Source organism: Castor canadensis, chromosome 10, assembly GCF_047511655.1.
Source record: "Castor canadensis chromosome 10, mCasCan1.hap1v2, whole genome shotgun sequence".
Taxonomy (NCBI): domain Eukaryota; kingdom Metazoa; phylum Chordata; class Mammalia; order Rodentia; family Castoridae; genus Castor; species Castor canadensis.
This window is the reverse complement of record NC_133395.1, coordinates 136776392-136798950: the sequence shown is the minus strand read 5'-3', so window position 1 is coordinate 136798950 and position 22559 is coordinate 136776392. Positions and strand designations below refer to the sequence as shown.

The 22559-nt window shown below is 38.9% G+C and overlaps 1 protein-coding gene across 2 annotated transcripts in view; it reads right to left on the bottom strand.

Moving 5' to 3' along the window:
• Arl8b (ARF like GTPase 8B) overlaps positions 1-22559 on the bottom strand; it is a 42612-nt gene that overhangs the window by 18752 nt on the left and 1301 nt on the right. The gene's annotated exons all lie outside the window — the stretch shown is intronic.

The following is a 22559-nucleotide window of genomic DNA, read 5'->3' as shown; positions in this document are numbered from 1 at the left end:
TCAGGGAGTAATTACAACAGGAGAAATCGGATCAGACCTTGACTGGGTGATCAGATTAGCATCACAATGATGCACATCTGGTACGTACAAAATGGTAGTAGTATGAGAACACACCATAACCTATGCAATGTTCCAGCTGAGAACACAGGAAAGGGATGGAAACATGAGGACACACCAGAACAACTGAAAGTGAGAAACACTGTTTAAAAGGGAGGGAGGGGTCTACCTAGCAAGAGCAAAGCCCTGAGTTTTCAAACCCCAGTACCACTAAATAAATAAATAGATGGGTCAGGGGTTTGAACTCAGGGCTTCACGCTTGCAAAGTGGCACTCTCCACATGAGCCACACCTCCACGGGAGGAGTATTTTTCAAAAATATCAATGTCATAAAAGACACAGAAAGGCTACAGATGTGTTTCGCATAAAAGACACTAAAGAGATACAACAACCAAATGCAGTACTTGGCAGTACTTGAACTCACATGGGATCCTGTACTGGAGGGAAAACTGCTGAAGGGTATTATGGGGTCAACGAACAAAACTGGAACAGATACAATCTGTGATGCATCACATTTACTTTTAAGCGTACTAGAGTGGTTAACTTCTGGAGTCAACTAAGAGAATATCCCTAATCTTAGGAAATAAAACACTTAGGAATATCAAAGAACACATATATACCTTACGTTCAGAAAAATGCTCGGTGTGAGGTGACACAGTGCAGAAACAATAAAGCAAATGAGGTAAAATGCTGACAACAGCTCAATTCTGAGGGTGGGTAAACAGGTGCTCTTCACAATGACTTTATTTTCCCAACTTTTCTGTAAACTCAATTTCAAATAAAACATTTTTCTTTGGCCTCTTTTTTTTTTTTTTTTTTTAAAGATAGGTCTCACTATGCAGCCCTGGCTAGTTTCACAATCCTCCTTAGCCTCCCAAGTGCTAGGATTACAGGTGTGTACCACCACAGCTGTCCCCTCCTCTCGGTACCAGAGATCGAACCCAGAGCCTCTAACTTACTAGGCAAGTGCTCTACCACTTAGGTGATGCAGCTGGCTCCCAAACCTTGCCCCAGACCTTTTTGTGGTTTGCTTTGTTTTGTTTTTGATAAGAGTCTAGCTAACTTTGCCAAGACTGACTTTGCCAAGACTAACTTTGCCCAAGAGGTTTGTTTTTATTATTGTTGTTGTTTTTCCTGTTAGAAGACTTGTAAGTTAGTGTCTTTTTTATTGGCATGTATTAGTGGCAAAGGGGTGCCATTTACATATGTGCCTACAATGTATCTTAATTGGCTTTAAAATTGTCACCATACCTTGTTTTCCTCTTAAAATTATACAACCTATTCCAATGTTTTAATATTAATTTATAAGTCAGAAAATGAACAGTCTTCTCTTAATTTTTGGGAAATCACCAGGAAAGTAATGGAAGCATGAGGAAACGCCATGCTCATGGCTGTAACCCTGGCTACTTGGGAGGCTAAGAACAGGAGGATCAAAGTTTGAGGCCAGCCTAGGCAAATAATTTGTGAAACCCCCATCTCCAAAACCAGAGCAAAATGGGCTGGAGGCATAGTTTAAGTGTCAGAGCACACTTTGCAAGCAGAAAGTCCTCAATTCAAACCTCAGTCTACACCAAAAAAGAAAGAAAGAAAGAAAGGCTGGCAGAGTGGCTCAACTAGTAAAGCGCATGCTAGCAAGTGTGAAGTCCTGAGTTCAAACCCCAGTACTACCAAAAAAAATTTTTAAAAAAAGAAATTGGGATTCTACACCACTTTAACGGTACAAACCATATGTTTGTACCGTTGTGAACACATATATCATACACGACATCCTCCTTTTGGACTCTCTTTTTAAGGGGCTAGAAAATATGTTCATAGTGACTCAGTACAGTAATATTTCAAGGATCATTTTCTCCTGATTGCAGAGCACTCTGGATAATCATTCCTTAAATAACTTCCTCAAAGACAATGATCTGTTCTCAGTGTTATCACAAATTTAAATTGACTTCAACTGCAGATGCAACTATTTCCCACAGGAAAATAAGCACATGTGAGAAGAGTCACCACATAATAAAGTACTGGTTGGGCACAATGGACTCATGTCTGTAACCCCAGATACTGAGGAAAAGATGACCAGAAGGAACATGCTTTGAGGATAGTTAGGGCAAAAAGCTACCAAAACCTCATCTCAACAAATAAGCAGGATGTGTTGGTCCACACCTGTAATCCGATTTACACAGGAGACAGAGGTAGGAGGACCTTGGTCCAAGACCAGCCAGAGCAAAAAATAGAGACCTTATCTGAAAAATAACTTAAAGCAAAAGGGGCTTGAAGGCATGGCTCAAGTGGTAGAACCTGAGACTCTGAGTTCAAACCTCAGTTCTGCCAAAATACATGAATATAAAACTCATTACATTTTCTCTATCATGAGGCTATGAAAACTGAATGCATCAGACAAAAATTCTCTAGATAACAACTTTTTATAAAATATAATGGTACATAGGGACTCTCCAAATACTAATTAAATGTCTGATGCTGCTGGTGTTCCAATTCTAACTCATTTGAAACAACTAATTAATTCTTACTGCATGCTAACACCAATGGAGCTACTGTGCATCTCCTGCTTTACAATGCCAATTTCTGAGGATTAAAATGTTCTCCAAAGCAGTTTCAATTAGGAGCCTGAATACTCCTTCTGTGAACCTCTACTGCTGAAGAACATTCACTTCACAAGGTCTCTAGTGATTACTTCCTATGTTCACTCCACCTTTCATTAGCAGCACTCTAATAACCATCTCATAATCTACAGCCAACAAACTGCTCGAGGAAATTTCAACTTGCTTGGCTGTGAATTCATGTTCCCCTGAACACCCCTACTCAATCAAGCAGCAACCATTCCCCAGGGCAGTATTCTCACTCAGGTATCAGAAACCCTGATGAGGTAATAACAATGTAAAGTTGGCCAATAAATAGAAATCCTGGTGCTATGGAACTCTAGCAAACACAGCATTTACTTGCTTGTCACATCATTAAAGTACATGGATGTACTTCCCATGAACATGAAGGATTCACCACATTCTTTAATAAATACCCATTTTTACATGGTAAAAATATTTTAAATAAAATAAATACTATTCACTATAAACTATTCACATTCAGCTGCAGCAGATTCTAATGTTGGAACCATGAGGGAATCAGAATACAAGTCACATTTTCAGACCTCAATGCTGTTTGGTTGGTCTATAAACTGTCAACTACTTTCCTTTTTAACTTTTCTTCTTAGCATAAATACTTCCTCCCCTCGTGTGTGTGTGTGTGTGTGTGTGTGTGTGTGTGTGTGTGTGTGTGTCTGTCTGTCTGTCTGTCTATCTGTCTGTCTAGGGACTGAAATCCCATGACTCACGCATGCTAAGGCAAATGCTCTACCACTGAGCTACATCTGCAGCTCCCAAAGCCTAGTCTTTATCACAAGGCTCTGAGAGTAAACTCACACAGCTGAAGTATTAAGAGCCCTGTGACTGTGGCAACTGTGAAATTATTCTAGAAGCCTCACTCATTTTCTCAGTTAACAGATGTGAACACACAGTAATACAGAAGTAGTGCTAATCCAGTGCTCATTACTGGGAGTCTGGCAAGACGTACTCACACCTATAATCCTAGCTGCTCAGAAGGCAGAGATCTAGAGGACTGTGGTTAGAGGCCAGCCTGAGCAACAAAAGCGAGACCCTATCTCAAAAATACCCAACACAGAAAAAGGGCTGGTGGAGTGGTTCAAGTGGTAGAGTACTGCCTAGAAAGCAAGAGGCCCTGAGTTCAAACCCTCAAATTGCACCCCACCCCACCAAAAAAAAAAAAAAGTAAGTGGGACTCTGGAGAGAGTTACAACTCTGATCTTAGCCCAGCTGTTTCTTCTTTGTGCACATCCCTTAACTTGTAATGCATCACTTTACCCAAATGTAAAATGGAGATTATAATAGTCTCTTCTTGTTTAAAAACTAAATGGATCAAAACACAGTATTCTGAACAGTATCTGCTATAGAGAAAGTATTCAATATTTGCTACCATCCTCACCATGCAGGGTCTATGAGACTTGAAAACCCTGGATGGAGCAGCTGAGGACTCAAAAGTGGGTGGCAGCAGGTAGATTAAGAAGAAAACTGCAACTCAAACAATTTGGTGCTGTTTCTTAGTCTTGCTATTTGTTTTTGTCTTATCTCCCAATCTGGATTCAAAGCAGCTCAACTGCCAGATATGAAAACCAGGCATGAACAGAAAAGGGTCCAAGAAAAGTCTTCTCTTCTTGGTCTGAAGAGGGTGTGCATGGAACAGGGAGTATAAGACAGAAGAGGAGAAATCACCCAGAATTTTTTGCCACTGTCCCAGACAAAAACCAAGCCTAGATGCTGAATGTACTTGTTTCAGCCATGATACCTAGAGAGAAGGATATGCCCTCTAACCAGAGAACTGCAGTCCAAAAAGGTGCTTAGGGACAAGAAGTGGAAAAAGGAATCTGTTGACTTGACCCTAAGAGACAGACAGGTGAGGATGGCGCAGCAAAGCATGGAGACTGAAGCCTTAAGTTTTTTTAGCTACATGACTGGGAACCAGGAAAAGATATTTCTGGAGGAAACTAAGAAATGAAAGAACTACAGAAATGGATTCTAAAAAGTTGTGTATGAACTCCCAGGCTCATCTTCAAGCAGTGACACATGGACCTGACTCTAAGTAACGCCTGGTTTTAAGAACTCTACTATGGAGGACATCACCATCCAGGCTTCTGGTTGACTCCTGAATGACATATAGACAAGAAAGATCAACAAACACTATGAAGACTGAAAACTGAACTAACAATGGAACCAAGAGCCATAGATAAAGTTAGGTTTGATCTTGTGGCTTGAATCCTGAGTCAATTACCTATTAAAGCAAAATAAAACATCAAATCAATATGCTCCAAGAGAATAAAACTCAGTGTCACATAATAGTTAAGTACCCCAAATAACTGAACATATGAAAAAAAATCAAACAATTCTCAAAAACTACTAAGGGGGTTGGGCAAAGTGGTAGACCCAGTACTTGGGAAGTTGAGGCATAAGGACAGCAAGTTCAAGGCCAGCCTGAGCTACAGCGAGACCCTGTCAAAAAAAGAAAAAAAACTAGCAAGGGAAAAACACATTCAGCAGATGTCAACATCACTATGCCACAGAAGTTGGGGGTTCAAATGCCAGTACTGCCAAAAAATTTTTTATTTTTTTAAAAGATGCCCCAAATGATGGAATAATAATCATGTTCCAAGAAGTAAGGGTGAATACTCTTGGAATGAATGGAATAGAAAATTCAGCAAATAAAAACTAAAATAGAAACAAATGGAGCTCTTAGAACTGAAAAACACACTAACAAAAGTTAAAACATAAACAAATTTTTTAAAAGCTGGATGCCTTTTTTCCCACAATCCTAGTTACTCAGGAGGCAGAGATCAGGAGGATCGAAGCTTGAGGCTAGCCTGGGCAAAAAGTTCATGAGATCCTATCTTGAAAAAAACCCATCACAAAAAAAAAAAAAAAAAAAAGCCAGGGCTGGTGGAGTGGCTCAAGGTGAAGGCCCTGAGTCAAACCCCACTACTGTGGGGTGGGGAGGGCGGGGAACAAGCCTCCCTCACTGAATGAGTTCAATGAGAGAATGCAAATCACAGAGGAAAAATTTGATGTACTTGAAGACAGGTCAATACAAATTATCTAAGAACACAGAGGAAACATATTGAAAAACAAAAATGAATAGAGCCATGTGGAAAGCGGATTATGAAAACCCTATGAGAACTAGACGAAAGCAAGGCAAGATGCGGCTCAACTGCTTTCATCTGTAGGCCAAGATAGGCACAGCCCCGCCACAAACATAAAAAAGCAGAACAGCTGTGTCTCCTAAGCTTGTGTTCGGAAAAGCAGGTAGGCAGGTTTCTCCTGTAACAACGTCACACCCCTCCCTGAGAGCCTCTGCTCCACCCCGTTTGCCACTATTTATAAAAGGCCCGCTGAAGGAGGGCTTAAGGCTTTTTGCTCTTTGCCTTTGGCTTTTGGTTTGGAGAACTTTGGGGGGCTTTGGCTTTTGCTTGATTCTTTTGCTTTGGGCTTTTTGGTGTGGGAAGCTTTTGGAAAGGAAAAGAATTACTGAAGGCAAAAGAATTGCAGGGAAATTGCTGAAGGGAAAACAATGTCCAAAGAGGGGCTGATAGGAAGCCTGCACTGAGAACTTTAACAAAGGCCTTAGGAAAGCAAAGCCAAAGAAAGAACTTTAACAAAGGCTTTAGAAGCTAAAGAAAAGCCAAAGAGAAAATGGACAGTGCAAGAGAGAGGACCGAGAATTTGCAAGTCTGAGCACTGAGGCTTTAAGAAAGCTAAAGAAAAGCTGCAAGCCTGGGGGCAAAAGACTTTAAGAGCAATTAAGCTGAAGATAAGCTAAGAGAAAACATGGGACAGTGCGATCTAGGAAAAAGGTTTTAAGCAAGGTTTTAAAGAAGACTTTAGAAGCAAGGTCTTAGAGAACTGCAAGGAGTAAGGCCTTAAAGAATCAAAAAAGAGAAGCAATGAGGGTTGGGCATCTCCACCAGAATACCCAACACACCTGACCCCACTTTGTCTGTCTATCCTGTGTCTTTTCTGAATCTCCAATCGCCCCCAATAGCCCCAGTTAGGTTCAGTAATAACCAGGAGCAAGAGAAAAAGCTCGCTCTAACAAGGGAGGGAGCGAGAAACAGCACCCTCCCCAGAGCCACAAGAGAATTCTAGGAAGTTGGTAGAGCAGGAAGTTTCGGCAATCTGTCTCCCCATCCAGACAACTAGCTCTCTAGCTACACTGGCAGAATCTGTTCCATTCAACTATTTTGGAATTCCAGAGTCTACTGGAGCATTTTTTTTTCTCCCCTTTGCGAGCCAGATACTAAAGTGAAGGATACTCAAAAGAACTGCATAGTTTATATCCAACTTTTTTTTTCAAGTGATGTTAGATAATGACACATCACTACATTATCTCCTCTTAGGTTTTTCTGATCATTGTTAATAAGAATGTTTGACACCCCTCTTGTATCAATTTTTTTCAAAGTTAACTACAAATATGGGAGAAATTAGAACATGACTACACATGCCCAGAGAAAAACACAGGCTCAGAAAATACCTGAGAAGATCTTGGATTTGCACTTCTGGCTGATTCTCAACATAGAGGTAGCCTACAACAATTAAAAAAAAAATAGCTGGGCCTGGTAGCACACACATATAATCCCAGCACTTGGGAGCCAAGGCTGAGGCAGGAGGAAGATCCCAAGGTTGAGGTCAACCTAGGCCACATAGTAAGACACTGTTAAAAAAACAACAAGAAACAGTAAATGCTGGGGAAGGAAGAAAATGTGATTTCCAGAGTTAGTACACTCTAAGATTAAAATTTCCAGTTTCAACAACAACAACAAAAAAAAAACCATGAGATATAACCACATAGGGCAGTATGCCCTCAAGGAAACAATTCACCAATAGAAACTGACTCTGAGAAAGATTAGTCAAGAACACAATGTATGAACACAACCAATAAAGCAAAAAAAAAAAAAAAAAAAAAAAAAAATCTAAAAAAAATTCTAGAGCTGAAAAATACAATGACTGAAAAGAAAAATTCCCTAGAGGGATTCAGAGGAAGTATGAGGAGGCAGAAACAATCAACAGACAAACTTGAAGATAGGCCAACTGAATTTATGAAGTAAAAGACAAAAAGAAAAAGAAGACTGAAGAAGAAAAGTGAATTGAATTCAAGAGACCTGTAGGACACCATCAAGCTGAGCATCATACACATTAGGAAATTCTGGAAAATTCTAAATACAATAAATTCAAAGAGACCTATACATTAAAATCAAACAGTCAAAGACAACAATAAAGAGACTGTCTTGAAAGCAACAAGAAAGAGGCAATTCATCACGCATCAGGGATCATCACTAAGATCTATAAGCAGTCAGGAACCAGTGGATCACAGTTCGAACCCAGCCCAGGCAAATAGTTAGCAAGATTTTATCTCAAAAAAACACATCACAAAAAGGGCTGATGGAGTGGCTCAAGGCATAGACCCTAAGTTCAAACCCCAGTACTGATTAAAAAACAAAAAAAAAAAAAAAAAAGCTGCACAACAAATACAGGGGTTAGTCTTATCTCTTGCCTTTCATCAATCACAGTTCTTTCATCAGTCACAGTTGAGGTCCTGGATCTGATCCCCAGCACTACCAGAAAAAAAAAAAAAGAAAAAAATATATATCAACATAGTACAGCACATTAACAGATTAAAGTGGCTGGGGGAAATTCATTTGATCATCTCAATTAACTTTAAAAAAAAAAAAAAGCACTGGACAAAACACCCTTTTCAAGATTTAAAAAAAACATTCTACTACTAGGTATAGTAGCCACGCCTGTAACTCTAGCAAATGGGAGGCTGAGACAGGAGAATTACTTGCGCTCAGCCTAGGCAACATATCAAAAACAAAAAAAGCCAGGTTGGTAGTGAACACCTGCAATCCCAGCTACAGGACAGAGGCAGGAGGATCTTACTCTACCACTTGAGCCACATCCCAGCCCTGATCATTTTTATTTCTTTTTCTTACATAATTCCTCTGGCTAGAATTTCCAGTGCTACATTGAATATAAGTGGCAAAAGCAGTCTTCCTTTCCGATTCTTTATCCTGGAGGAAAGCTTACCATTTTTAAGAACGAGTGTGATGTTTGCTGTGGGTTTGTCATACGAGATTTATCCTATGTTGTTGATGTAGTTTCCATCTTCTACTAGTTTGCTGTTTTATTTTGCAGCACTGGGAACTGAACCCAGGACCTTGAGCATGCCAGGCAAGTTCTCTACCAGTTGAGCCACACGCTAGCCCTTTTATTTTACTTTTGAGACAGTGTCTGGCTGCTACCTCTGCCCAAGTGGCCTTGAACTCAAACTCAAGATCGTCCTGCCACAGCCTCCTGAGTGCTGGAATGACAGGAATGCACCACCATGCCTGGCTAAATACTTGGTTATATAACCCATGAGTGAATGAAGAAGTCTCAAGGGAAATTAGAAAATGTTTTAAACTAAGTGAAAAACATAAAAATCTATAGGCCACAGCTGAGGAGTGCTTACACTCTAATGCTTATACTAGAAAAGATAAACTATTTCAAATTAACGATCTAAGCCTCCAATTTAAGAAACTAGGAAAAGAGGAAAAAAAAGTTCAAATCAAGCACAAGGAAATAAAGTCGAAAAGAATAACTGAAAACAAAATATCAACAGAAGTTATATGGATGAAACAAAAAGCTAGTTCTCTAAAGACATAAATGAAATGGCAACCTAGGCTTGGGTGCAGCTCAGTGGTAGAGGACTTTCTTATCATGCCCAATACCCTTGGTTCAATCTGTAGCATGCCAACCAACACTAATAAAGAAAGAAGGGATATCACTACAGACTCCACAGACATTAAAGAGATAATAAAGAAATCCTATAAACAATGTGTTCGTATAAATTCACCAATTTAAGAGTGGGGTGTGGCATGCATATCTGCAATCCCAGCTCTCAGAGGCCAGCCTGGGCTACACAGCAAAAACTGTCTCAAAAACTGAACAAAATAAATACAAGGAGCTGAGTCCATTTTCTGTTCCCCACTCCAAGACCCCATTGCAGTGTGTTTCCTATGCCTAGAACCATGGCCCCCTTAAAATCCCAGAACTCAAGAGACTGAGGCAGGAGATTCTGGAGGGTCTTGCGTTCAAAGCCAGCCTGAGCTACATGGCACGACCCTATCTTAAAAAAAAAAAAAAAATTGGGTGGGGGAGGGCTTGCATCAAGCGGTAGAGAAACTACCCAGTAAGCACAAGGCCCTGAATTCAAACTCTAGTATGACCAAAAAAAAAAAAAACCTTTGAACAATCCTCTAAATCAGTTATCTATAAAACAAATGGAAATAGTAATTTAAAACCTTTTAGATAATCAGAGGCTCTAGTGATACAGCACACCTGTAACCCCAGCAACTCAAGAGGCTGAGGCAGGAAGACAAGAATTCACAGTCACCTGGTTACATAGTACATTTCAGGCCAGCACAGGCCACACAGCAAGACCCAGTCCCAAAAAAATAAAATCAGGGCCGGGGATGTGGTTTGGTGGTAGAGCACTAAGCCAGCATACATGAAGCCCCAGGCTCATCCCCAGCATCACACACATACACACCAAAAAAGAGAGGTGGGTGGGAGAAAGGGAGGGCCAAAGAATACATTATAGGGCCAGGGGTATAGCTCATTAGTAATGTGCTTGCCTAGCATAGGCAAAGTCCTGGGAGGACAAGTGGGAGAAATCTCCAGGCTTAATTGGTTTCTCTGGTAAACTGTACCAAATATATAAAGAAGAAACCATACCAATTCTACATAATCTGTTCCTCAAAAATACAAGGACAAGAACATTTTCCAACTGATTTTATGAACCCAGAATTATCCTGATACAAAAAAAGTTCACAATATTTAAAAAGACTGACTATCCTTAAACAAGTACAATGGTAAAAGGCAGTGATGACAGCAAGAATACATTATGGTGACAACATTCGTGCCAACCCACAGCAATGCACTACACGTTAAGGGTAAGTGGGGTCACCAGCCCTTCAGAGAGAAACAACTACATTTGCTGAATGGCCTAGATTGTGATTTTCCAGCCGAATGTTAGTAATACCAACCTCCTACCAGAAGGTTATTAGTGGTAATCGAGGGTGTCCCAGGAGCCATTACTCTTCCCTAGAATATTCAGGATACGATACATCACAGCTGTGGCACATACCCTTGCTTCTCTCAGGGTGTCTTTTCCCTTTTGGTCATACTCCTCATTCAGTTTTTCATTTTATTTTTTTTTTTACTATGTCTCCCTCATTTTCAAGCAGTCTGGAAACCCACTCCAGCATTGACTAAACAGAATTTCAAAGACAAGATTAATGTGTTGTAATTTAGGAAAAAAAAAAAAACTGGCCAAAAAGAAATGGGGTGAGGGGTGGCACTACTTTTAAAACTTGCCACACATGGTCCTCAGAGTGAGGAACATACGCTAATCGGGAGCCCTTCAAGCCTTGCACCTCACACTGCACTAACTTGAGACAGTACAAATGCAGGAACTGAACTGACTCAGGATTCCCAGAGCCAGCACTGTCCATTAAGTACTTTTACTTCCTGTTCAGCTCCATTTCTTTAAAGGAAGTTATATGGGAGTTTTTCTAAGCCATTTGAAGAATCTCACTGGTGACAAGCATTTTATAAACATTCTAAGTCTACTTCATTCTACTTCCAGGGAAATAAACTTCACTATTGAAACTGCAACATCCATTAGTGGCTATTTAGGCTTGCAATTAAACAAATGTCTGAAACATTACTAAGAAGTCACCCAGAAACAGTCTCCGAGGTTACAATTTAACCCATGATTACTACCGATGCTCAAAACTCAAAAATTAGAATGAAAAATTCCCTAGATGTGACAAGAATTACATGTATCATGTCAGATAACAACATCTGTATGACCTCTTCCCAGTTTTTTGTTTTTCGTTGTTTTTTTGTTTTTGTTTTTGTAGTACTGAGGTTTGAACTTAGGGACTACACCTTGAACCACTCCACCAGCCATTTTTGTATTGGATTTTTTTTTTTTTGAGATAGGGTCTACAGAACTATTTGCCTGGTCTGGTTTCAAACTCCGATCCTCCTGACTAGCTAGGATTACAGGCATGAGCCACCAGTCCCCAGCTCTCAGTTCTATTTTCTACCTGGAAGATAAATGAAGACATTAAAACCCTGTTCCACAGGTGCATTATAAAAGAACTTATCTTTAAAGACTAGCCCAGGCATTCCTAACATCAGAAGACACAAAAAAATAATTATAAACTGGGTATGCTGGCACATGCATGAGGTCCCAAGTATCTGAGAGGCTGAAGCTGAAGCAGGATCACCCATTAAAGGCCAGCCTAGACTACACAATGCAACCCTGTCTCAAGAAAAAAGAAAAAAAAAAACAAAAACAAAAACAAGGGCTGGGGTGTGGCTCAAGTTGAAACCTGCACTCCTGTAATCCTAGTTATTTAGGAGGCAGAGATGGAGAGGATCACATTTCGAGGCCAGACAAAACTAACAGTTTTAGCAAGACCCCATCTCAACCAATAAATGCTGGGCACCTGTCAGCCCAGCTGGGCGAAAAGCATAAATAGCAATGTCATTATCCAGGCCAGCCCGGGCTGGTGGTATGGCTAGAGTGGTAGAGCGCCTGCCTAACAAGTACAAAGCCCTGAATTCAAAGCCCCAGTACGGCAGGGAAAAAAGAAGGAAGAAAATCTTTGTGAACACTATTTTGCCAGACTTTAGGAAGCAAGCCATGGCACTTATTAAGATACGTTAAAACCTAGATTTATTACTCCTTTATTGCCTATTTCTAACAATTTTTTGAATGAATTGGCAACTGTATCTCCTCCACTAGTAGTATCACAGGGATTTAGCTCCACATGTATTCACCCACTGTAAAATATTCAGTAAGTTTACTTTTTAAAATATTAAAGTTATGAGTACCCTAAAATAAACTGTAATGGATCACACTTTCATCTATGATATATGCTTATATAGCAGTAAGACATGGTGTGGCTGCAGAAAATACCATCAGTGGCTTTTTTTTTTTTTTTTTTTTTTTTTTTAAAGACAAGGTCTGGCTATGTAGCTCTGGCTGTCCTTAAACTTTCAGTCCTCCTGCCTGAGCCTCCTGAGCCCTGGAATTACCATGCCTGACCTATACATTCTCTTTCAAAAGCTCTTCCTCTCCCTCCCTGAGTATCCCTGAAGAAACACTAACACTATAAAGCCACTCCATTAGCTCACTCAATACTATCAGCATTGTTTCACAGTGAAACTCAGCTCTTAAAATGAAATACTGAGTCACGGTACATTGCTAAGATTCCAAACTACAGTGCCTTCTAGATATCATTATTTATTCAGTAATTGTCAATAATCCTACTTACTATCATCAGAGGGGAGAGTATGGCGGGGAATCAAAAGTGCAATAAAAAAGTTGTAGTGACAGAATTTTTTCCAACTACACATGATTTCTATACCAAGAACACACTACTGTTCAAGTTAGGCGTGGTTGTGCAGGCACATTACCCCAGCGCTCAGGGGGCTGAGGCAAGAATATCAGGAGTTAGAGAACAGCCTGGGCCACATAGTAATACCCTGTCTCAAAGAAAACTCGAATAAACAAAAAGGAATATGTCATTGTTGTTAGCTAGAATGTCTGTCAGTAGCTTACATTAATAAAAAGCAAAAATTTTGATGATTAACAGCAGCACAACATTGTTCATTTTACTGGCCTCATTTTACAGAAAAGGAAATTTGAGATCAGGCTAACAAGCTCATAAACAGAGCTAAATAGTAGCAAAACTGGGATCTGAACCTAAGTCTACACTTAAAAACTCTAAAACTATTTACTGCTTAAGTATAATGCCTCAGGTATTTGAGAGTTATTTGCTGACAGATATGCAAAGTTCATTATTTGTAGAGAAGTAGGAAGTCAGTTCATTGCTGAACAACAAAATACAAACAACATGGTGAATTCACAGGTTGCAATTAGGTTAACTCTGCTTGCTAGTTTTCTACTTGGGAGTAGTTAACAAAAAAAAAAGAGAGGCGGGTGCTGGTGGTTCATACCTAGCCACTTGGGAGGCTGAGATCAGGAGGATCATGGTTTCAGGTAGCATGGGCAAATCATTCGTAAGACCTCATCTCCAAAAATAACCAGAGCAAAATGGACTGAAAGTGAGGTTCCAAGTGGTAAAGGGCCTGCCTAGCAGGTGTGAAGAAGCCCTGAGTTCAAGCTCCAGTACAGAGAGAGAAAAAAAAGAAAATAAATCAAATTCAGGCCAGGCATGGTGATCCATGCCTATAAAATTCTAGTCCTTGGAAGACTGAGGCATGACCACCATGAATTCAAGGCCAGCCTGGGCTACATAATAAGACTATCTCAAAAAACAAACAAAAAGAATCAGAAATTAGCTGAGCATGGTGGTACATTTCTGTAATCCCAGCATCAGGGAGACTGAGGCAGGAGGATCAAATTCACGGTCAGCCCATGCTACATATCAAGACCCTGTGTCAATACCCCCAGCCACCAAGAACCAGAAATTGGTCTTTTGTGCACAGTGTGCTTTCTTCCTGAAACTTCCATCTGAACATGAATCTTGGTACTCACCTCAGGGGTACAGGGTTTCATTTCCTCCACCATCTAGGTAGAACACATTCTGCCCTAACCCCCAAATATCACATCAACTGCATAATGGTTACCAATTAAGGACCACTCACTCTCAGTTCACCGTGAGTTTGTGGCATAACTATTCTCATTACTATAGCACCAACAAGGAAACTATAGTTTTGAGGAGTGGATCAGGGATGAGAATAACCACAGAACTCAGAGAATTTGAGATCTGAATTCAGGCCTGTCGCACACTACGTATTTAAACACTACCTTATGTATGAATAAAAGAAAAAAGAAAAAAAAGTGAAAAACCATAGATATAAAAAAAAGAAAGACAGTCTCTCCAAAAATAAAAATAAAAAAATAAAAAAACAAACACTACCTTATACTGCTTCCCTCTATTAAGTCCATAATTACAGAGCACCTGCTGAGTCAGGCTCAGAACTACATTTAAGGGATATAAATAATGAAAGAGATTCTAGTCTGGAAGTAGAGACAGATGAACAGATAATTAGCACAAATACAGTTCTGAACAAGTGCCATAAACACAAAGCAAGGGGTAATTAATTCTGCCTAAAAGAAGATTTGGGGCAAGGCTTCACAGATCTGGAACTTGAACAATGAGTAAAACAATACCATCTAAGGAAAAAGGAGCTATAGCAGGCCAAAAACAGTACTATGGCCTGTCATTATATATTATCAACACAGTCAAACATTTATAACAAAGGCCTTCTTGCTTCATCCTTTTCCCCACAACCATCTTGCTAATTTTCACTGGCAAATTTAAGCCCCTGTTCCACGACCTCCCAAAAACAATACTAAAATTTACAAGTGTCCCTAAGAAGGACAATCTAGGACTGTGCTAAACAATTAATACAGTAAACTTAACATGAAACATTCCCTAACAAAAAGCCAAAAGAAGCTAAAAATAAATATGGAAAACAACAAGAGGCCATATCCAATTTCAAAGCTAGTTTTAGTCACAGGACTTGGAAGAGCTGTATTAAGTGGCAAACCAAGACTCCTTGATTTGTCTGTAGGTAAGGAGTCCAAACTCATCACAGCTCACCTAGTTCAAGGGACAAAACTTCAGGCTACAAGTCCGAGTTGAATTCCAGAACCATCTGACAGCTGTGTCACTTAAACTTCATATAAGCCAATGAATACCTACTTAACCAGGGAACCAAAATTATACAATGCATTGTATAAAGATACTTTATAAATAGTCAAATGTTTCATTAATTAAATAAAGGTGATATAGGTATTTCCTGGCTAGTTTCTATGGCAATCTTTACATGTTCCAAAATGAACTGGTATCTTTAAGCATTTTAAGCATTATAAAGTGTCATTTCTTTTTTTCTTTTTTTTTAATTTTTATTTTTTTATTATTCATATGTGCATACAAGGCTTGGGTCATTTCTCCCCCCTGGCCCCACCCCCTCCCTTACCACCCACTCTATCCCCTCCCTCTCCCCCCCAACTCTTCTTTTTTTCTTTAAAGGTACTGATATTTGATCTCAAGACCTTGCTTGCTAGGCAGATGCTCTACCACTTGAGCCAAGCCCCCAGACACTTTAACCATTATAAACCCATATTAGACTGCTCTAAGTGAGTCTCTAAGCAGGTAAACAGCATAACTGCAATATGAGGGCTGGGGATCACACTTTATGTCTTCAAAAACACAGTAAAAACCAGTATGTGGGGCTGGGAGCGCGGCTCAAGTGGTGGAGTGACTGCTTAGCAAGGAGGCCCTGAGTTCAAACCCCAGTACCTCAAAAAATAACTAAATCAGCATGTAATCTGAGTAGAATAAAATTATATTCTGAGTCTAACAGTATCTACATGCTTACTTAGCACCTAAGAAAAATCCAAACTTAAACTTAAAAATAACATATATCCTTCAGGTTTAAAACTCGTAAGTGAATGCTAAGGAGCATGGCTCAGTGGTAAAACACTTGTCTAGCATGTAGGAGGCCTTGAGTTTGGTCAAAGGAGCGGGGGTGGGGGGGAGACTGGGGGTGTAGCTCAATGGTAAAGTGCTTTGCTTAGCATGCATGAGCCCTGGGTTCTATCCTCCAGTCCCCAGCGTGTGTACACACACACACACACATACTCCACTAGCCCTAGGAAGCTTCACTCTGTGTGACCTATCCGTGACCTATCAGAATGGCAACACTGATCAATCTAGTGAGAGTTGTGGTCATGGGAGCAGAAAACTAGGAGGCCCCTCCTGAGCAGGGTACTTCCGTAGAAGTGTCAAAGGCCCACCTAAGGAAGATTTGTGCTCCCACAAGGCCCAACATGTGTGGCAGGGTCTAACAAGATATGTTACAGCTGAGAGCCATGGAACATGCCATGTGAGGAAACACCATACATGTGTGCTTCTTGGTTCATCACAAAATACTGAGATTATGGACAAAATCAGGATACCCACTCTCTGAACCTAAATTTATATTGTACTGACATTTCAGTCTAGTCAATAAAGGAAATGAAAAGAAAAAAATTACCAGCCACTCTAGAGGCTAAAAGATTTCTTGCCACCAGTCCATCTGTGCTGTTAATTAAATCCAACATGATAAATTATAACATGCTCAAAAACTTCAAGACCTGAACAAAAAAAAAAAGACTTACTTCCTAAACAAAAGTTACTAGTATTTAAAATATAATCAATGCAATCTAAGCAGGAATTGAACATAAAAAGCCAATCAAGCAAGCAAGTCACCATTAATTCAAGGCTTTCTCTGTGCCAGCACTGTGCTAAGCAGTCTACATACATTCATTTAATTTTCAGTACTTGAGAGGCAGTTTAATGATCATCACCATTTTACAGAGAAGGAAAAACTGAAGCACAGAGATATTTATAAAGGTGATTTATGGCAAAGACAATATTCAAATCCAAACCTACTGACTCCAGAACCCCCACCTCATCATTATGCTTTCAATTCTGAAATATGAACGAGCATTCATGAGACACTGTCATGATTAAAATTAATTGTCAACTTGACTGGATTGAGAAATAGTAAACCACTCCTGTGGGAGTGTCTGTAATGGTGTTTCCCAACATGGTCAGCTCAAGAGGGCTCTGACCTAATGAATGGACTAATCCATTTTGGATTCCTAGTATGATGGTATTTATTGGATGGTGGTAAAAGGTATAAAGTAGGGTCTGCTTGGAGAAAGTAAGTTACATGGGGGGTATATCTTTGGGGGCTATATCTTATCCCTGGCCCCTTCCTATTTCTCTTCTCTATGCTTCCTGTCTGCCAGGAAGTAAAGAACAGGGTTGAACGCATGGCTCATGTGCTGGAGTGCCTGCCTACAGCAAACTGGAGGCGCTCAGTGCAAAATCCCAGTTTAAAAGAAAAAACAGTTTAGAATAGCCTCACCCACACACTCCCGCTATCATGATGCTCTGCCAAGAAACCATGGAGTGAACCCTGAAACTGTGAACCAAAATAAGTAATTCCTCCCCTTAAATTGTTTCTCTTAGGTATTTTAGTCACAGAGATGCAAAAGTAACTAATATAGACACTTCCTATGTGTCTTGTCTGAACACTGTTCAAATGTACCTATTAACTCATGACAACTCTATGAGAGATACTACTTTATTCCCATTTTACACGAAAGGAAATACAATGAAGATTAAATAGCTTGAGAAAGATAACACAAGTGGAAGAAATCGCTATTTGTACTTAGGGAGTCTAGCTCTCAGTTTTGTTTTTTTTTAATTGGTGGTACTGGTAAAAGGGGTTAAATAAGGACTGCACGGAAGCATATCAGAATTGTAGAATATGTACAACACCAATAAATTAACAACAAATTTGCAATATAATACTTACATTATTTGCCTGCAAATTTCAATTAAAAAGAAAAAAGAATTAAGTTTTCTATACTATCAATCGTGCGGGCTGCTGAGGCAAATAGGAGCTTCTTAAAATGTATTCATCATAGAAACGGCAATTATCTAATAACATAGTTTAAAAGTACTACTAGTTTACTTCATCAGTGAAATATGTTTTACTAAAAGATGCACTACTTGGCTGAAATCCAACTTTACGTATGAAACCAATTCAGAACAGCTCAGTGGAAACGTGTATTTTCTAGAAAGCAATTTGGTCATTTGATGTGATGTATGTTCAAACTTTTGATCCAGTAATGCCAACTCTGGAACACACTCAGGAAATTCAGACCAAATTGAGGTACAACAAAACAACCCTGGAAACTACTCAAACACTAATAAGGAGGAATGACCAAATACATAAACTACGAAGGCACTAAAAAGGTTCAGACATGGAAAAATGCTTACACCATAGTTACAAGCAAAAAGATTAAAGAAAACAGTACACAAAGCACCTCAGTTCCACAAAACAAAAAAAGGTCCATTAAATTGTGAAACAGCTCTTTAAAATGGATTGTTGTACTCTAACATGTTCTTAATGAGAACATTTAGCTTTCAAGAGTCTTAATCTACATGGAAAAGATAATGGCAGAAGAAATGGCAAGTAAAGAACTTTGAAGACAGGTGATCCTTAGCAGGATGCCCCATGTTCTACAACTGAACCTACAGATGAAGACCAACTCATTGAAGGCTGCTTCTACACTCAAATCTTAGATCTGTTAAACATCTACACGTGAGCCACAGCATATTTTCTTTAAAAACGTTTTTGCCATTCTCACTCCAAAGTAATTAAAGTAAGCCATGGAACAAAACTCAGTTATTTCTGCTTTTTTATATATTAAAGGTAGTTCAACAATAATGACTACCACACAGATTTAAATTCTAAATATGACTCCCACCACCCTACTTCCTACATCACCCCTTCCCCTACTTCATGTCAGTATATACAATAACATATTTGTAATATATATACAACTCATGTCCATTTATATAATGGCCCCCAAAAGCTCATGCTTAAGATGTCTATATTTAAAAACGCTATATAAATTCAAAGGACTAGTGGCATAACACACCACAGTAGAATGCCTGCCTAGACGGCTATGGGCCCTACATTTGAGCCCTAGCACTGCAAAAATAATAAATAAAAATGCTATTTAAATTCAAAAGATTTTATAAAGTTTTAAGATGTCCTAATTCAAAGCTCTATGGTTCTAACCTCAGCTGAATTTTAAGAGCCAGGTGCCCTGGGTTCTAATCCCATCTCTGCTATACTATTTTTAGAATTTCATTTAGCCTCTCTGGATCTCCTAGTCACATCTTTAAAATTAATACTACTTGATTAAGGTTTCTACAAATACTTAAAAAGACAATGACTCTTAGCAGGACAGGGTAGTACACACCTATAATCCTAGCACTCAGGAGGCTGAGGATGGTGAGTTTGAGGACAGTGTAGGCTACATGGCAAGACCCTGTCTCATGAAACAAAGATTCTAAGGAGAGAAGTACATAAGGAAATCCACTAAATACTGTTTGAAAAGGGGGAGGGGAAGAGAAGATGGCTAAGGAGCATAATAGAGGGGCGAACTTGTTCCCAGTACATGGTACATGTCTATGGAAGTATCACAATGAAACCCCCTTGTACAATTAATGATGCTAATTTAAAAAGATGATTTAACGACAACAAAAAGATTCTAGATTCACATTTCTGTAATCTTCCCAAATATTTTCTTTTCCTAATTCTCAGCAGTAATAAACTTTTTTTCCATGGATTAACCTTTCCAGGTTACAATTTGCAAAAGTGTAATCCAGGTATGGAGGCGCACATCTGTAACCCTGCTACTCAGGAGACTGAGACAGGAAGATCACAAGTTTTGAGGGTAGCATGAGCTACATAGCAAGAGCCTGTCTCAAAAAATAACAACAAAAAGCACAAGTGTAGACAAATTTTTATAACACTATCCATTTTTAAAATACACAGTATTTATAAAGTTTACCCTACAATATTTTGGCAAATTCTATTACATATTTCCCAGTAACTATACTAGAACATACATAAACTCCCAACGATTACGCAACATATATTACACAAGACTTATGGTGCAATAACTGTCAGAATGGTTAGCAATGGCATTATTTTATATCCTAACACAAATTGGTTTGTGGTGTTTGTAACTAAACACTGTTTCTGACTAAAGGCTAGTGGTAGTTCTTTTTATAATGCCCAAAACAAAAGAGAGCACTTTGTGTATCAATGTCTCAACAAAATATTAGATAAAATGAGCTATCATTTCAGTTTTAAAGCCCGTAAGAATAATTATTTTAAGACTAAATATCTCTGTAATTAAACAGCCTAATCTTTTAGAACTGGACCAAACCCTACACATAAGAAATTCAGCTTCACAAATTTTGTAAGTTAAATGACTCTATTATATCTTTAACTTTTAAGGTAAACATAGTGACACTTAAATTTATCATTTAGAAAAAGCTGATTTTCACAAAAAGAAAACTGGCTTCACCTGAAACTTTGCATATAGAAAAAACTGCTGGCTCTGAATAAATGGCCAGCTTTATAAAAGGGAAACACAGAACTCAATGTAGCTGTACTTCTGTTTCTGTAAGTCACACATTTTATATAAAATACAAAGAATTGTGCAGTAAATCTTTTAAAAGGCAAGGCTACAGTTACTATTTTAAATACATTATTTCTTTCTAATTCTATAATCCTTTAATCACTAACCTTTTCCTCACCCTCAATATATTCTATGATAATCACTGACAGGAACAGGCATGCTATTACATGCCTGTAATCCCAGCACTCAAGAGGCTGAGACAGGAAGATGAAGACTTCCAAGCCAGCCTGGGATACACAAATCTCAAAAAAAAAAAAGAAATTCCCTGAGATATCCTTTTCAGCATTTTTTAAAGGCCACCACCAATTACAGTCCAGAATTTTTAAATATTGATTTTATTGACAAATCTAATTATATACTTATGAGGTACAATTTTGATATATGTGTACAATGTGGAATGAGTAAAACAAGTTAAACAAATCTTAAATTTTTTTCTTAACAGAACCTATCCACATCCTTGTAATTCCAAAAGAACAGTGTAATACTAATAGTGGACCCACTGGGTCACTGTGAATTTGACAGAGTTGCAGAAGTTTTGCTGTTCTTCAGTAGAATAGCCTACAGCAAAAGAAGGTGGAGATGTGACTTTCCACAAACCATAAATCCAACTCTGCAGCCCACCTTTGTATACATCTTGAGATTCAAAGGAAAAGATCCCAGCAGATTCCCTTCTCAATTATCTTTTTGTTTAAGCAGCAAATGAGTGTACCATTTATCTACCCTAGTCACTTAACATTTTTCATTCAATTTAGTCCTCAGCGATGCTGTACGAAACATATCATCTAAACAGATGAGAAAACAAGGACTTACAAGAGGAAACAAGTGACTAAGTGGCAGATTCAGATTTCAAACCCAGGGTTGCTTACAAAGTTCATGCTTATTAAGCTACACTGTCTACTGAAAACAACGAATAAAAATTAGCAGGAAGTCTCTCAAAGATTTTCCATGCAACTACTCCTCCACAACAAACAACTGATTTCACTGATATACCTATATACACTATAATTCACTCTTGTCAAAGGGATGGGCTTTTCAAGTTAACTCCAATTCTTATCTCAAGGAAAATATACAGCACTCAGACTAAAACCTCACCTTTTCCTATCATATAAAAAAACCTACCGTAAATACAACACCTGAAGTTTGCTTTTTCTTATTCGTTTTGTGTCATTAAATATGAGTTCCATTCTTATATACCTGTTTATAATCATTCTAAGCAAAAGAAAAATCATAGCACTACAAAAGAAACATTACAAGGAGTCAAATGACAAATACTTATACTCATATGCAATACTGTTTAAAAGAAGTTCAGATGTCTGCTAATCTTTTTCTCTACATCTTACTCAACCCTGCTGCTCTATTAGGGCAAGGACTAAGAGTCACAAGCTAACCTATTTTCTCCAGCATGGCAGCCGTGTTTGAATCATTCCTGTAACCAAACCAGTTGGACAAGCTAGTCCCCTGTTAAAGAGGATTTCAACAGTCACCTAAAAGGAGGAAGAACTACTGTCATCTCTTCAGAGCAGTTCTAAAGCTCATCCCGGGCAAGGACAAGCCCTAAGCCTTAATCACAACAACTTCTGGGCTCTTGAATAAACACTAACAAGAAATCTTCCGCTCGTATTCCTACCCCAACCAATTAAAAAAAGCAAAACTGAATAACCATCCTTCTACTCAACATTGCTGAATAACCACCACACTGTATGTAAGTTCTCTGAGCAATTTTCCTCCCAGAGACCCCATTCCTGAGCCTGACATTAATTATATTCCAGCACAAATCCTTCCTTTTTC